A 16088-nucleotide genomic window follows, 5' to 3' on the forward strand; every position below is an offset into this window, starting at 1 on the left:
ATATATATATTACATTATAATTACACAGAGCAGAAAGTAGGTTGATTAAAATGTGCATTTTACTTAAATATATCAATTTGAGTATATGCTTTTCAAAATAAGAACCCTAGCTTTTAAGCTGCTTACATACTCTTCAGCCTATCATATTTGATATATTGCACTCTAATTTTGTATTTTAGGATAAAAGCTGTCTTACCTCTGAAATGTTGGGTTGTGGGTAGGGAGTTTTTTTCTGGACTCTGTTTTGACTTTTTAAAAAACTTTTTAACAGTGGGGTAGTACAAAAAAGATTACAAGCTATACTATGAAGATTTTTTGCTACTGGCCAATTAGGACAAAACTTAGGATTTTGCTTTTTTTCTAAGAGTAAAATTTTTGACAACATTTAAATCTATTGAGACTGCAACGTTTAACCACCATTTAAATTAGTTGCCCTCAGAGTCACATAAAAAAAGAGGGAAACTTGCCTCTGTTAAAATTAATTTTTTTGCATTGATATATGTTCCCCACAAATTGTGTAAAGTTTCCATGGAGACAATTATAGCAAAAATGTTTAAAAAACCAAGGAAATTAACTATATGTATACAAATCTACTTCAAAATCAAAGTTCTGTGGGTCCCAAAAAAATTATACATCATACATTTTGTTGTTTGTAGGTTACCATAATGTATTAAGTGCAGAACTGACAACTCCAAAACAAAAAAAAATTAAACGCTTTGGGACTTACGGAGTTTAAGGAGTTTATAAGGGTTCTGGAACTCAGATGGTTAATATTATATATTTGGCTTCTTTTAACCTTGACCATAACAAAGAAATAAAATGGGTACAAAACTACTACATTCCCTGTAAGGTGTCCTACAATCTTTCTTTGCATTGCATGTCATTTCAGATTTGTGAAAGTCGAATAGGTTATTAAAGCTGTTCTGCAATCTAAAGCATATTATTTTTCTCAGTACTGTAACTCCTTAATATGACTTTGACTATTAAAGTATTTAAATGTATCCAAAACCAAACCTTTTTTTCCCAGCTTTGGCTTGAGTGGTGAGGAGTTAGTACCCCTGCCATGTTTTTGTTTGTGCCTCTGCTCGGGAGATTCCATGCAGGACCCATTCTATGAGGACCCTTTCTATTTGAAAATTGTCACTGGGACAGAAAGTGTTGGGAAATCAAAAACTTTTGAGGTAACAGGAACAGAGGCAAGTTTTTACCATTTCATACTGTATTCAAAACAAAAAAAATGTTTGGCTTTAGATATAATTAAAGAATTGATTTATTGGTGAGAAAAGCTAATTGTTCCACTATATGTGATTTACATGCAAGAGTCTGATCTCCAACACAACACCCTGTACAGTTTTATATGTATCTGGGAGCAAAGGTAAAGGGTCCATCTGTACAGACAGAATATACAAAGCAGAGCCTGCAACAGAATAAATATAAATAATAAATAAACTGTATGCATCATTCAGCTAGACTAGAAAAAAAACAAAAAATATCAAAGGCTGAAGTGGCTAAGGGCAGTTAGCCAACCTTGTGTCTGGAGTGTCTTCATAGTCTGGAGTGGTGAGTGCCAATTCTACCTTCAGAACAACAACTTGAGCAGAGGGCTCCAAAATTCTTAATGATAACAATGTTCAACCTCAATACAATTGTCAACATTTTGGAAAGGAGAATTAAACAGCCTAGGGTTACAAAATTTATAGTGTGTAACCCGGCCTCACTTAAAAAAAATATCCAGATGCTCTCTCTTTTAAACAGCAAATAAAGTAAGATCATAGTTATTCTTGCTGTGTTAATCTCTGCAGCAGAAGAATGTATTTTAGGTGTGATAAAAAATAAATGTTAGGACAATTAGGATTATTATTGTTTCTATATGCATTTTTTAATAACATGGGATAACAAAATAAATGACATAGGATAACAATTTGCCTATGTTAATAGAGAATGAGAGGTAGATATGAAAGAAATTGACCATGTAGCTAGTGGGTGAAAAATATTGTCTCAAGTACCTGAAATTACCCCCAATATCCTAAACACAATTCTGTCTTCATGGTTGGAAACTGAGGGTCTGTTGAAGGCTTATTTAAGCATGTTATTTGTTGGCATTTCTATGTGAAAAGCATAACCTGTTAACACCAGCTATTACTTACATTTTTGGAAACACTTATGCTTATTTATTAAAGCAGTGTTGTAACTAAAACATGTTCTGACCTTGCTTTAGTAAAGCAAATTATAGCTGGATGCTCTACTTTTAGTTTCTATGTTTCTTACACTGTTTATTGAACATTCTCTAAGTGAACACTTACATGTACTATTGCAAACATTTACATGTACTATTGCATGCCTTTCCAGGAGCACCTTGAAATTGCATGCAAATCCAACTATACAGGAAGGGACAATATGCCTTATTATTCCTTCTTATAGGAAAGGCACAGTAAATAAGGTCAGAAGAGGAAAATACTGCAATCTGGTTTATGCTATGTGTGAATCACTAGTGATTCATTTGGGATAAGCCAGTTAGATTATATCTAAACACATATTAAACACTGCTTTCAACTTTTTATGAAGCCCTTACAACATATGCAGTTAATGTCTGCAATGCATGCACTGTTTTATCCCTGACCCTGCAAGTACAGAGAAATACCTGTTGATCTACAAAAAATGCACTCAGAGCTTTATTTCCTCCTATGAAATAACAGCACATGCCATGGGCTGAAATTGCTAAACTTGGTGTCAGACCTGCCCACTTGTCTTGCTGTTTCTTCAGAGCAGAAAAAGGTAGAATTCTGCAACAAAGTTTAGTAAAAATCCATGCAATGTATATTCATCACTCAGGGAGCTTTGATTTTTTTTCTCTACAGCACTCTGGAGGGATAAACAGGGGAGGGGGTGGACAAGCTGGCTCTGGCTCTAGAGAGGAAGAGACAGCTGTCAATCAGACATCTGGGTGAATACTGACAATATTCTGTGCTGTCATCATATAGTGGGCATTAGCCTGCTGTATGCTGACTTTGGGTCACAGGACTATATTAGTGAATGTACTCATGTGACCCAAAAAGAAGTGAAGCAGAAATATAGGTTTGGCCTGCTCTTTTAACAAACCAAAAGGATCAATGAAATAAAGTTCATTGTTAGTTTTTACTGACCCTTTAAGGTGGAAACTGTGGGCTGTGCCTCATATGTCCCAGATTAAATTTCTGGGGATCTCACACTGTAGGATACAATACACATTATATAGGCATGTTTTTAGAAACACTTTTAAAATTGATATAGGTGGAAAACTCATTTTTTGTTCCACATTTACATGGTAGACCAACACTTTTGGCCCCAACAACAGAAGGTTTAGCACATTTAGCTTCATTATACAAAGCAAAGGAAAACAGGTCACCAATCAGATGTTTGCTTTCTAAACTGCAATATAAAATGTTTTTCAAATTAATTCTGATTTCTATTGTGTTGAAATCAGTTATTTGGCCAAAAAAGTTCTTGCTTACCACTACCCCAATCCCTAACACATATTTGGTTGCTATCAGCAAAGAGGTCTGTTTGTCTTTCGCTTTAGTTTTTAATACACCAGTTCTGGCACCTATACAAATAAACATTTCAACTTGCAAAAAGAATGAAAATATGCAGAGTGAGTTCAGTCAGCATTAGAATGAATAGGAATTCCCCTGGTAGATGCAAATACATCACAAGACTATAGAATCTATAGTTGTAAATGTACGAGGGTGACTAAAAAATTATCCGCACTCCGGTTATATTGAAACCTCTGTTGGCTGCACTGTCTCATCAGTGCTTTCCGTTCAAGGCTACTGTCTCCCCAGTCACTGCTGTGCAGGTGTGAACATGTTACGTCAGTTCATTTTAAAATGTGGTGTGAGAAAAAATGGATGTCCCACTTGTGATTTGCAAGAAAAAAGAGCATTGTGCAGTGATTTGTTTTTTTGTCATCTAAAGGCATGTCTGATGCCGTTATTTATGAAAGACTTTGTGCGCAGTATGGAGAACGTTTTCTGTCATGAAGAAGTGTGCATATTCATACACACTTAAGAGATATAGTGTGATCTTGCTCCATCAGACTTTCACCTGTTTGGTCCCCTGAAAGCAGCCCTATGATGAAGATTCACCTCTGATGAAGAATGAAGACAGAGGAGCATTGGTGGCTCGCAGCTCAGCCTAAAACATTTTTTAGGAAATAAGAAAGCTTGTTGACAGATGGACAAAGTGTATTGAAAGGCAAGGAGATTATGTCGAAAAATTATGTATTTGTCTTTTCTAAAAGTTGATTAAAATAAATTCTATAGCCAGACTGCGGATAATTTCACCCTTAGTATGCAAACAGTAAAGTGGGGGGGTTTCTTTCCTGACATCACCTAGCTTTGGCGTAGCAATAATGTTTTGCCTGTATCATGCTGTGCTTATTTACTAGACCTAGAATTCAGGCAGCCTCAAAATGTATCTCTCCCGTGACACATTTGGCATTTTGCTTGTACTCCTGTGCCTGCATTATAACACATAACACACCACTGTGTGTTTATTTCCAGGGGAGGATGACATAAATCTGTGGTTAATGTAAAAGCTCCATCAATATTCTGATGTCACAATAATGTATATTTTCATTTTAAGAAGGGTTTGGCCTTACATGCCTTTTGTGTGCTGATCCCGCATATTCATAAGTCAAGGATTAAGAGCACACCAACTCATCAATGCTACAAACATAAAAGTGCTGGCACTAGAAAGATACATACATACCCAAATCTGTCATTCCAAGCCTAACTTCAGGGCCAAAAATGCTTATTTTATTAAATAATCAGCAATAAGTTGAAAACTAATTTGCTGATGTTTTGCAATTTCATTTTCACATGCTCTAAATCATTAGTATATCTCCTCCTTGGTGTTTGTTCTAATTGACCAAGCTTTGATAGTCATAGTCATTTGTCAAAAGTTTTTTAATCTTTAAAGTGGATGTATGCTGTGTTTTACTGCATTAGCTACTGTATGATCACAGTCAAAGGGGTGATATTAATGGTTGCAACTCACGCATAGCTGAGAAATCTAGTTTCCTGGCATATACTACTGATTCAAAAATGTCAAAGAATTAAACCTGATAAAGCTTCTCAACTACCAATAATTGCACAAGGTAGGTCATTGAGTTTACAGAAAACTATCTCACCCATACCATTAATCATTCCAGTAGTCATCACATTTTTAGGCAATGTACTCGATCATACTTAGCACTCTAACTTTGAGATTTAATATGATTGCCTATTTGCAAATCATAAAACCCCAATCATAAAAAATATATAATACTGTATGTTTCAAGGCATATTATTTTGGATTCCTACATTCTTTAATCTGGGGATATTACATGCACCCTTTAAAAGGGTGAAACTTTTCAGGATATGTTCTGTAGAAAGGATAAAGTTAATTCAGAGCTTGCCAATTGGTGTAGCAAACCGGCCTTATGCCTGCATTTCTAAATGATGATTTGTTTGTCTAGCACACAAGCAGGGGGAATGAGACATCTCCAATAATACCGCAAGACATTTTTTTTAGAAGATAGATTTCAGTGCAGTGAAAGAAGATTTTAAATCTGCTATTCAGCTAGCTAGAAAAAAGTTATAGTGCATGTGTAATTTTGTACATTGACTATTATGTTACATTATGACAAATAATAATTGTTATAGCTTCGTAAAATAGTGATTTATTCATATGACAGTTGTTTTTCTAATAAGCTAATTCATCAATACTGGAGAGAAGAAAATCAGGACAAAAGTGAAGCTGGTGGCCATAGCAACCAAGCAGAATTCTAATTTAAGGAACCTGAATGTTTCTTAATGGTAACAGCTCCAACTTTGTGCACATTTTATTTTCCCCAGTTTTGATGAATAATCTGCTTAGTATGTTGTTTACCCAAAAGTAAAACTATACTTTTTTCCCCTAAAATATGCATATAAATAATATTGGGGTGGTTGTTGCTGACCTACCATTACAAAAATTGCTGTCATAGTGATCCACTGGCTTCAGTACTTTCTCAGTCTGTGATCTTAAAAAAGTATGCAGTTTAGGAGTTCAGAGTTCACTCTGACTTTTCTGGTCTGCTTGATTGTTCTAGGTCAGTGATTCAAAAGGTATTTATAGCATACACAGCCATGAAACTAGTGTTTATAGAAGGAGGTTAGACATGGCAGTCCTGTAATCCTGTATGTGCTAGTGTCCTGTAGTCCATAAGAAGTAACTAAATAAGTGAATAATGAATTTGGAAGAAACATTGAACATGGAGATATACATCCATAGTACACTTTCTTCTTTAAAAATAAACTGTTGTACAGGTGAGTGAAATGTATTTTAATAATGAGGTTTCCTGCAATATTAAAGTTCAGTTGAACTTTCGGTTGAAAGTGCATAGAAAGACTCAATATTGAGTAAAAAGCCTACATGCACAATGCACAAGTCAAATTGCTTACAGAACGTCTATTCCTCCCCAATATCAGCCAAAAGACTAAAGAATTAAATAGCAACCTGCACAAAAGTAGCCCTGTGTCCATACAGTGGTCCAAAATGCCCCTTGCCTAGTTGGCGCTACATATGTGCAATGAGCAATGCCAGGCTTAAACAAAGTGATGTAAAGAGGCCATAAATTCCACTCAAGTTAGTTGTCTATAACTGCCCTGATGTATAATTAGTGGGTGTCAATAGGGCTGTGGTAGAAATGCTGGCCTATCCTCACCATTGCATCTCCATGACAGATACATGACATACAGGAAATAAGACTCCTACTTTCATAGCTAAGCTGTGTTGGTTCATGGTTTAGACACATTATATGTAAAGAAACTGTGGCCACGCACGTTATCATTTTAAAATGAATTTCCACATGTGTCCTGCTAGAGCTTCAGTGAGCTCCATTTTTTAAAAGAAAAGTTTAATTTTCCTTGAAAATCAATTGGATTTATGCAAGGTGGTTATTTAGCTGCAAATAGTGCTTAATGGCATTTGGTGAAAGATTGTATTCTATTTCTTGATTTGCTTCCTTCTCCAGCTTCTGCAAATTGGCAGTTGATATTAGGGACTTCCAGTGTATTTCCATTCCATTCTGTGAAATATGCCCACAAAGTTATGCTAGTTTAGGAAATAAGATGGAAGCAAGCTAGGCTACCTACATGGCTGTTTCCCGATAAAATGCCGATCCCTCACTTATAACTAAGCTTAGTCTATTATTTTCTGCTGACAAATCTCAGATTACCATTAAGTGCCTATTAGTTTTTTACTCACAGTATATGCGAATACAACTGCATATTAAATAAGATAAAGGGTTTGCGGAAACAAAAAATATCACACAGCATAAAGACAGAATTGAGTAAATACACATTAAAACTGTCTATCGAGAATTGTTTGAATGTTTTGAAACATAACTCATCAAACCTATGATTAGGCTGAAAGCATAATTATTTTGCAAAAGAATAGGCTTCTTTCATTTCTCAGGGTATGCTGGAAATCCATATAGTTTGCAACAGCCCCTAAAATTACAGTGATAACAAGATTAATATGAAACATCTAACACATTACAGGGTCACACTGTTGAAAAGAGGATCACCCACAGTCGACAATAAAGATACCCTTAATCTTCAGTGTATTGAAAATATTAATTTTCAACAGATGCTGAAAAATGGAAAAATATATTTTCATCAGTTTACTTTATATTCATGAAGATGAGATATGTATAACCAGATCTGTCAGCTACAAATGGAATATTTTCTTTTATTTTTACAGTTTTGTCTGCATATAGCTACCTCTAGTCTGCTAGGAAATGACTATTTACATGCCTTGACTTACATAATCTGAGAGTTTTATAAGTCTCAGTCCTGGAACTAGACTCCGAGTGCCTGCTCCTTAACCTGTTGTCTTAAAGAAGAACTCTGGGCAGTAGAAATCTTAAACATTGCAGTAGGGCTACCCCCACACTGCAAGGGTTAAGTGCTTATTTTCGTCCAGGGTCTAAAATAACAAAGATATATTCACCAATACTCTGGACTCAGGTGGCTGCTGGACTGGTCCATGCAGCTTCTCTCCCCCTTTGCTCCAGCGGTCTAAGAACCTGTGAGTCATCATGTCCAATATAGTGTATTCTTTGCGAGGATGCTGAGGGGCATTCAATCACTGAAGCTGAGGGGGGAGAGGCTGCAGAGATTGGCCCAGCAGCCAGCTGGGTCCAAGGTTCAAGTGAATATTTCTTTGTTATTTTAGATCCTAGATGAAAATCAGCACTTAACCGTCGCAGTGCAGGGGTAGTACACTGCAAGGGTTATGTTTTCTACTGGGCAGAGTTCCTCTTTAATGCCTCTTGTCTGTTGGCCATACACAATGTATGCACATAATGCAATAGATTCAAGCATTGCATTTGCTGAAAAGATAGGGCTAATATCAATATATGAGCAATAACTAAAATGTTGAATGATCATATAGGAGACTGTATGTAATGAACATTCAACTTTTAAGACCCAACCTTCATAAACATGAGAGCTACTGTATTGCTAGATTTGAATATGCCTAAACAAGCAAGAGACCTACAACTGGGCTAGGCCTTGTTCTTTTGTAGAATATAAAGAATGTGTGCATCTATTACAACCCATGTACATAATGCAGAGCAACAAGAATAGACCATATGAATTCTGATGCTATAGACCAATGTGCACAGTGTGTAGTGAAATTCATGGTTTTAGGTTATGTGCACTTGAGAAACATTTAAGGTGCCTCTTCCTACCTAACCTTATCTCTGGTGGCCAGTGCAGCTAGATTAAGACACACCAGAGCAATAGCAGAGAAAATTGTAACATGATGCCCTTTGTTCAGCCTAATAGCAGTAGTGACAAGAGATCAAACTATTGCATAGATGATTATGACTCCTTAAAAAAAGATGATTAAAACTCTTATGAAGGTCTTTTAGCTCCACTCAGTGTGCTATGTTGTCTACACAGACTTATTAGAACTGACTTAGGTGTCAATGAGAATAGTGCTGAGGTGCTGTCCAAACTTAAACTTACTGAGTCTCACACTGGGTGGTGCCGCATACTTGATTAAGCCTTACGTCCCTTATCTTAATAGAAAAAGGAATGATTTCACAGAGATTTACCTTCTGTGATGATCAAACATGTTTGCTATTGTATTCCTGGGAAGCTCAATTTGAATAGTTTCATGAGTAGCCACCCAAATTCTTTGCCTTTTTTTAATAGTATAGTAGGAATATATGTTAACGATAAAAACAATATAAATTAATAAAATAAATAGCACTGTTTGGTTTGATGAACTCATACTTTTCATAATGTCAGTCATTTTTGTTTATAATTAATGTGAAATGTTAACATGAATAATCAAACCATTAAGCTTTTGCTTCCAACCATTATTGTGGTGGTGCAGGAATACGTTTGTAATGAACCTAATGGCTCAATACAAATGAGCACTTAGCAAAGTGTTAGCTAAAATAAATGCGTACTCTTAGTGTCTCTTAGTGATGTTCACAATGCCCTTGTTCTTGCTAATGTCTACCCTGAGTTGGGAGAGTTGTTGAGTCAAGCAAAACATGTATGTGTTCATCAAGTGTTCTGTAGATCCCAACATACATGAAAACAAGCAATTCAATGTGCGGGACCACTCATCCATTCTCAAGGCAAGAATATAGCTCAGCTCAGACTCATAATGATTCACTGAACATAATATAAACACCAGGAGGCTTAACCAGTAGATGCTTCTATCTCACATGTCTAATAAAAATGCAGATTTGGCAAATTTTAAGGAATTATTGTATATATCATTATGCTTCTTGTTACCATTTTTCATTCGAGCTCAGCATGCAGTAAATCTTTTAAGTTTGTACCAAGGAGACACTTTAGCCTTTATTTGTTCACTCTTTCAAAATCAATGTCCATTTTATCTGAGATGTGTTATGCTTACATGACAGACATCAGATACTGAGGCATAGTGTTCTCTAAATAACGGATGCAGTAACACATTGATAAAGCAGCACCAATGGTAGAGCCCACTGTTCATTCCTGTTTGCCTCCTTTATCATAATTGTAGGAAAAAAGTCTACAAAGACAAAGCATACAGAACTGATTTACTTTAGTGATACCAAGCAGACTGTTAACTTTAACTGAAATTGCTTTTCACTTGGAGGAGAAAGACAAATATTGGATAATTTGCATTTGCACAATCCGATATAACAGTATGGTCAACAGAGGATGCTTCAGTATTCATTGATCTAAATATGCACCCTTTAAGTTACCTTGTGTGGAAATACAGAAAGCCTTGTATATGACAATTCCTCATCGTAGCGTACTATACCAAAATATGCGATTGCAGAAGCTGGTATGCACTATGCAAATGAAAATCACGAATAATATCAGGCTAGAAATGACAGACTGGAATAATAATATTGTAATATGAAAATATATATTAATCCCAGTTACTAATTAAGATACATAGTAAACATTTAGTATAATTATTTAGGTTTCAATGTGTTACATTAGTTATTACAGAGTGACATTTGGTGTTTCACTGTACAGGACATAATTAATGATTGAGACATAAAACTATTAACCACTTGTAGTTTTCCAACTCATTATAACAACACTATTTTTAGTTACGTCTTTTACATTATTGAACATTAAAATAAACTCGTAAGGCTTTTCAGTCAAAAATGGCATATACCCAGTAACAGTGCATATGCTTCAATCTGTCATCTCATCCTCTCCAGAAAATATGAGTGAAGAAAGCAAGGGTAAAGATTGTTATCTTCACCCCCCTAAATAACTACAGAACAATTACCTTGATATTGCTTGCAGATATCTGCCAGAATAATTTGATTGATTAAATATAGTCAACACAGACAGTACTGTTTGTAAATTAGTGTTCTATAAATAAAACACATTTTCACAACAGAAGTCATAAGGCATGGGAGTTTATTTGTACTATTGATCTAGAGTGACATGCCTGTCTATACAATTATGAAAGTAAGGAAACATGAAGTACTTTTTAGCATACGTATGCTTGGCAAAAACAAATGGTGAGGCTGTACATGTCTTCTGATTTTAAAAAACTGGGTTGTCAATAGGTAAAGAAGCACAATGCTTTTCTGTACCAAATCAAGGATAGCCATCTCTAGCATCTAGAAACTTCTCAATATGTAAGATAGACACTGTCTATTAGAAGTAATAGTTAAAGTAGAACTAAACCCACCTGTCCTTTTGAGGCCCAAGATGGTGCCATCTGATCCTCACTTTAGATCTGCAGTTGCCATGGTGTTGCTTATGTGATCACCTATCACACCAACTATTTAAGGGCTTGAAAGTTTAATTGTGAGGGGGCATAAGCCTACTGGCAACAATTCACCAGAGTTATGACATGAAAGTAGCATACACTGCAGAGAAGTAAATAAAAACACTGCAGAAAACAACATTGATTTGTTCAATTAAGGATTTAATACCATGTATTCAACATTTGTGACTTCTTCAATGTAGTTAAGCTTTAAATGGTGGAATTGCAGCTCTGGATCAAATAAGTCCAGGTAACATTACTGTAAATAATTAGGAGCAAAATGAGAAGAGTTTACTGTTCATTTGTATCACAGCACATTAGCTGACACACAGGTGGCCTAGTAAAGCTTTCAGCTTTACCAGTCACTTATACACATCTGTAACCCCAGTTGTTTATCAGATGTATTCTGTTAGATGGTAAGATCTTATAAACAAGGGCATCAATTTTTCATAAATTGTATTTTTGTTGGCATCATTATGGCCTGCTTGTCCACATGTAAATTACTATAAATTAATGTGTTATATACCTTTATGTCCCAGAAGGAACAAAATGTCATACATACATGTTCAAGGCATAGTGAGGTTCATTGAATTGAGTAAATGTTTGGCCTAATTCACCTGGATCTCTGTCATGAGACCCTTCAATCATGATTGGGGGAAAAATTACAAATGTTAATTAAGTTAAACAAATAACAAAACATGGTAAACACAGAGGCCATCTTTTCGTTATGTGAGTTTACTAAACCAAAATCTACTTTGTTACATAAGGTTTCTGCATTTTATATTTGCTCTATGCACTGCACAAAAGAATATCAAAAGCTTTATGTCTATAAGATTTGTCAATATACACTAACACAGCCAAGTAGAAGGAATGTGTCTCAGCTATCTTTTCCAAGCAGCAAGTTTGGTGTCTTCCTAACATCAACAATCTGCTGTTCAGCCACAGGTAATGTCACCAGTGATTCCCTACAGTGACCTGGGTATCGTGAAGATTGGCTCTGTAGGGAAATGAGCATTATTAAAATAACCACTTTTCATAATGGGTAAGTAAGAAGAATTTTCAGGATTGCTTCTATGACCCTGACATATGTAATTTGACACAAAGCTGTAGGAGCAGACTAAGAATGTTATTGATTCAGGTCTGGTACCCTACCCAAAAAAGCAGGGCCCAGTTATAATATGGACTAGCTCTGGCCCTTTTATTAGTCTATTGCCTGATGGCAATGGGCCATGTATTCCAGATTGTAAAGTTTAACCTTAATTTTATTCCAACACTGCATGCAACACAATTTCATATGGTAATGTGGCACAGCACTTAGAAATGAATCTCCCATGCCTCACCTGCTGTTGGGTTATTTAACAGTGTCTGGGGCTGTGCTCTGGATTGCACACTGGATATCAGAAACTCCAGTGAAAATTAAGACATATCTCTGGGCAAATTCCTTGTTTAGAGTCGGAATAAAATGGTAGAGAAGTTTCTTGCTCTTATGCTGGAGGTTTCTCTCACTGACATGTTTGTTCTCTAGAATGGATTGTGGGCAACTCGGTCAAGAACAGAGCTTGATGTACATTTCATATAATGCACCTTTGTAAGTAATAATGACAGTATTTTGGAAACCATGTATGAGATAGGGACACTCCAGAACAGTACAAGAAATTTTCCTGCACTTTTACTCAGCAAGTAGCAAGCAAACACAGGGTCCAATTCAGGAGGGCTTTGTACAGCAAGTCCATTGCATAAAACAAACAAAACATCTGCCCTTCCAAGCCTATAACTAAACTCAGGTTAGTTCAGAGTACCTCTTAATGGATTTCTGAAACTAAACAGGCAGCACTTGTATCGTTTTTAACTAGTGTTTTGTCAGAGCTCGGCCGTTTCACCCAGTAGAAGGCTTCCAGAGAAGAGAAAGCAAGGCAATGAAGGCTTGTTCACACCTAACCCAGTGTGTTCCAGCATGGCTAGTGTCTGGAGTGCACTGGATTGCATAGAGCAAGCCCCTCTGCATTCTGGGGCGGGAGGGGCATGGTGGTACATTTAAGTTAATGGCACCACAGCCATGTCTCCAGCCCGCAGTTTGATTGCCCGCACCAGAACGCATGGCACAGCAATCCCCACAGTCCGGTGCGATCACATTACTGTGCCACACATTCTGGGGTGGGCGATCGCACTATGGACAGGAAGTGTGGCTGTGGTGCCATTGACTTGAATAGCACCACCATGCCCCCTCCCACCCCAGAAGGCAGGTAGGCTTAAATATGCAATCCAGTGTGTTCTAGCCACTAACCATGCTGGAATGCAATGGATTAGGTGTGAACAAATCCAGAGAGCCCTGAGCAACAGTCGTCTAATATAAATAAAGTCCTGTGGACAGCTGAAACTAATAATGAGGTCTGGCTACCTGGTAATGTGGACCTAGGACTGGAGGCTTTATCTAACCCAAAGCTTTACAAAACCTCTGGGCTCCAGGACCCAAGACAGGACTTATGATTCTGAGAAAACAAAGGGCGTTAATAACCGAGCCAAAGTGAACTGAGCCTAATGCTGATCGGCAATTCACTTCGGCCCCAAACAACTGATTTCAGCCGTACAGCGGATAAAATCAGCCGCACATCGGCTGACTTTGGCTGGCTTCGGTCAGCCGAACATGCGGGCTGGCTCCCCACTTTGGCTGTGACTACGGCTCAGTATAGCCGAAGCATATGTGCTCGGCTTCGTTGAGCTGCTAGCCTGCCTTCAGCTGCTGTACAGGCTATTGTGAATAGCCCGTATAACAGCCCTTCGGTTCAACTGAACTGAAGGGCTCCAGTGGCCGAAGTGAGCCTAAGGATCAGCCAAAGCTATGGCTAGATCCTTCAGCTCCTCAGTGAATAACCCTAAGAGTTTACTTTCTCCACATCAGCTATAAGCCCTGGAGCGCCTCACCATGTGTATGTGAGAAAAACCCTGGTAACAAATACACATTAGGGTCCATTCACAAAGCTGCCGAGGGCAGCCGAGTGAATGACCGATCAGAACAATCCTGTCAGACAATGCCTCATAGACATGTGCACTGCCAAAAAATGTGTTTCGTTTCGTTTTAAATTCGGATTTGTGTTATTTCGTTTTTCGGGTGTGAAAGTCAATTCGGATTCGGAATTCGGATGAAATTCGGTAGCGGTAGTTCGAATGTTTGTTTCGTTTTCTGTTCGTTTCTTATTCGTTTCGTTCGTTTGCAGCAAAGTGACATTTGAGGGGGAAAAAATATTTTTCTCCTTCTCTAATGTCACTGTGCTGGAACGAAATGAAACGAATAAGAAACGAAAATGAAACGAACGTTCGAACTACCGCTACCGAATTTCGGAAATGGAAATTCGGATTTGTTTGCATTCGTTATGTCTGTAATTCGGAATTCGGATACATCCGAATTTCCGAAAATTCGTCCGAATTTCGATTCGGAATGAAACGAATTGCACATGTCTAATGCCTCATATTATATAAAAAAAGTGTTTGCATACTAATTTATATATAAATCCCTGAACAAGGAAATAAAAGCAGATTGGTGTGCATGCACAAACAATATGAATTAATTAAATTATATGTGCCTGTAGGATAATAGCCCAAGATACTACAAAAACATGCATTTATGTGTTAAATGTAACAACTTGTTTACTGAGGATATGCCATTGTATCAAAGTACTACTAAAGTCCAAATACTCTTTTTTTGTACAATTTGTTTATTAGGATTGGTACATTCCTTCTAAGTTAATAGGTTCTACCTTCTGCACTCTATTTTGTGTATGATCAACTTAGGGGTCTATTCACAAAGCTGCCGAGGGCAGCCGAGTGAATGACCGATCAGAAGTGAAGTGAGCCGAACACCGTTCGGCTATTCACTTCAGGCTGGTACGGCTGATTTCAGCCGTATATCGGCTGAAATCAGCCGTACATCGGCTTGCTTCGTGTGGCTTCGGATCAGCCGAACATGCTCAGCATGTTCGGCTGACCCGAAGTGCAGAAGGAGTTCGACTCAGCCGATCCAACATCTGGATCGGCTGAGCCGAACCTCCGGCAGGCTTCACACTGCTGTTCGGGCTATTCTGAAAGATCCCGAACAGCAGTGAGAGAATAGCCGAATAAATCATCCTGACAAACCTAGAATGCTGTTATTTTATATATTTGCTGCATTCATTGTTTTACAGCTTCTTCCAGTCTTGAACTTTGCATAGTTCAAGAAATAACCCTACAATGTAAGGTTAATAAAATAAAATAAATAAAAGCCTTACTTAGGGTGCTGCTGTTAACAATGCTTAACCAGTTGACATCCGCGGTGTTAAACCCCCTTCCCATCCAGGCCATTTTTCAGTATTCAGCGCTGCGGTACTTTGACTGACATTTACTCCGTCATGCAGCGCTGTACTGAAATGAATTTTATACCCTTTTTTGGGGACAGATAGAGCTTTCTTTTGGTGGTATTTATTCACCACTGGGGTTTTTATTTTTTTACTATATTAAGGAAAAATCACAGAAATTTAAAAAAACAAAACAGTTTCCACCTATATTAAATGAAAAAACTTTTATTATTAACCAATTTGGTAAAAAGACACCAAACATGTCAAGCCTTAAAATTGCGTGCGCGCGCAAAACCTCAAAAAACTATAATACCCAAAATTGGCCATAGGCGACGCTTTAAAAGCTGTTACCGCTCATCAGTTTAGTGTTATCAGTGATTGATGGCCCTAAAATGATTGCTCTCACTGCGACGTTCGCGGCGATATGTAACATGTGTAGCGCAATTGTAATTT

At 37.3% G+C, this 16088-nt stretch overlaps 1 protein-coding gene across 1 annotated transcript in view; it reads right to left on the minus strand.

Annotated features, from left to right (window-relative positions):
* The window catches only part of LOC108787796 (teneurin-2-like), a 547945-nt gene that overhangs the window by 424848 nt on the left and 107009 nt on the right, over window positions 1–16088 (minus strand). The gene's annotated exons all lie outside the window — the stretch shown is intronic.

Source organism: Nanorana parkeri, unplaced genomic scaffold (genome assembly GCF_000935625.1).
Source record: "Nanorana parkeri isolate BGI_ZX_2015 unplaced genomic scaffold, ASM93562v1 scaffold283, whole genome shotgun sequence".
Classification (NCBI taxonomy): domain Eukaryota; kingdom Metazoa; phylum Chordata; class Amphibia; order Anura; family Dicroglossidae; genus Nanorana; species Nanorana parkeri.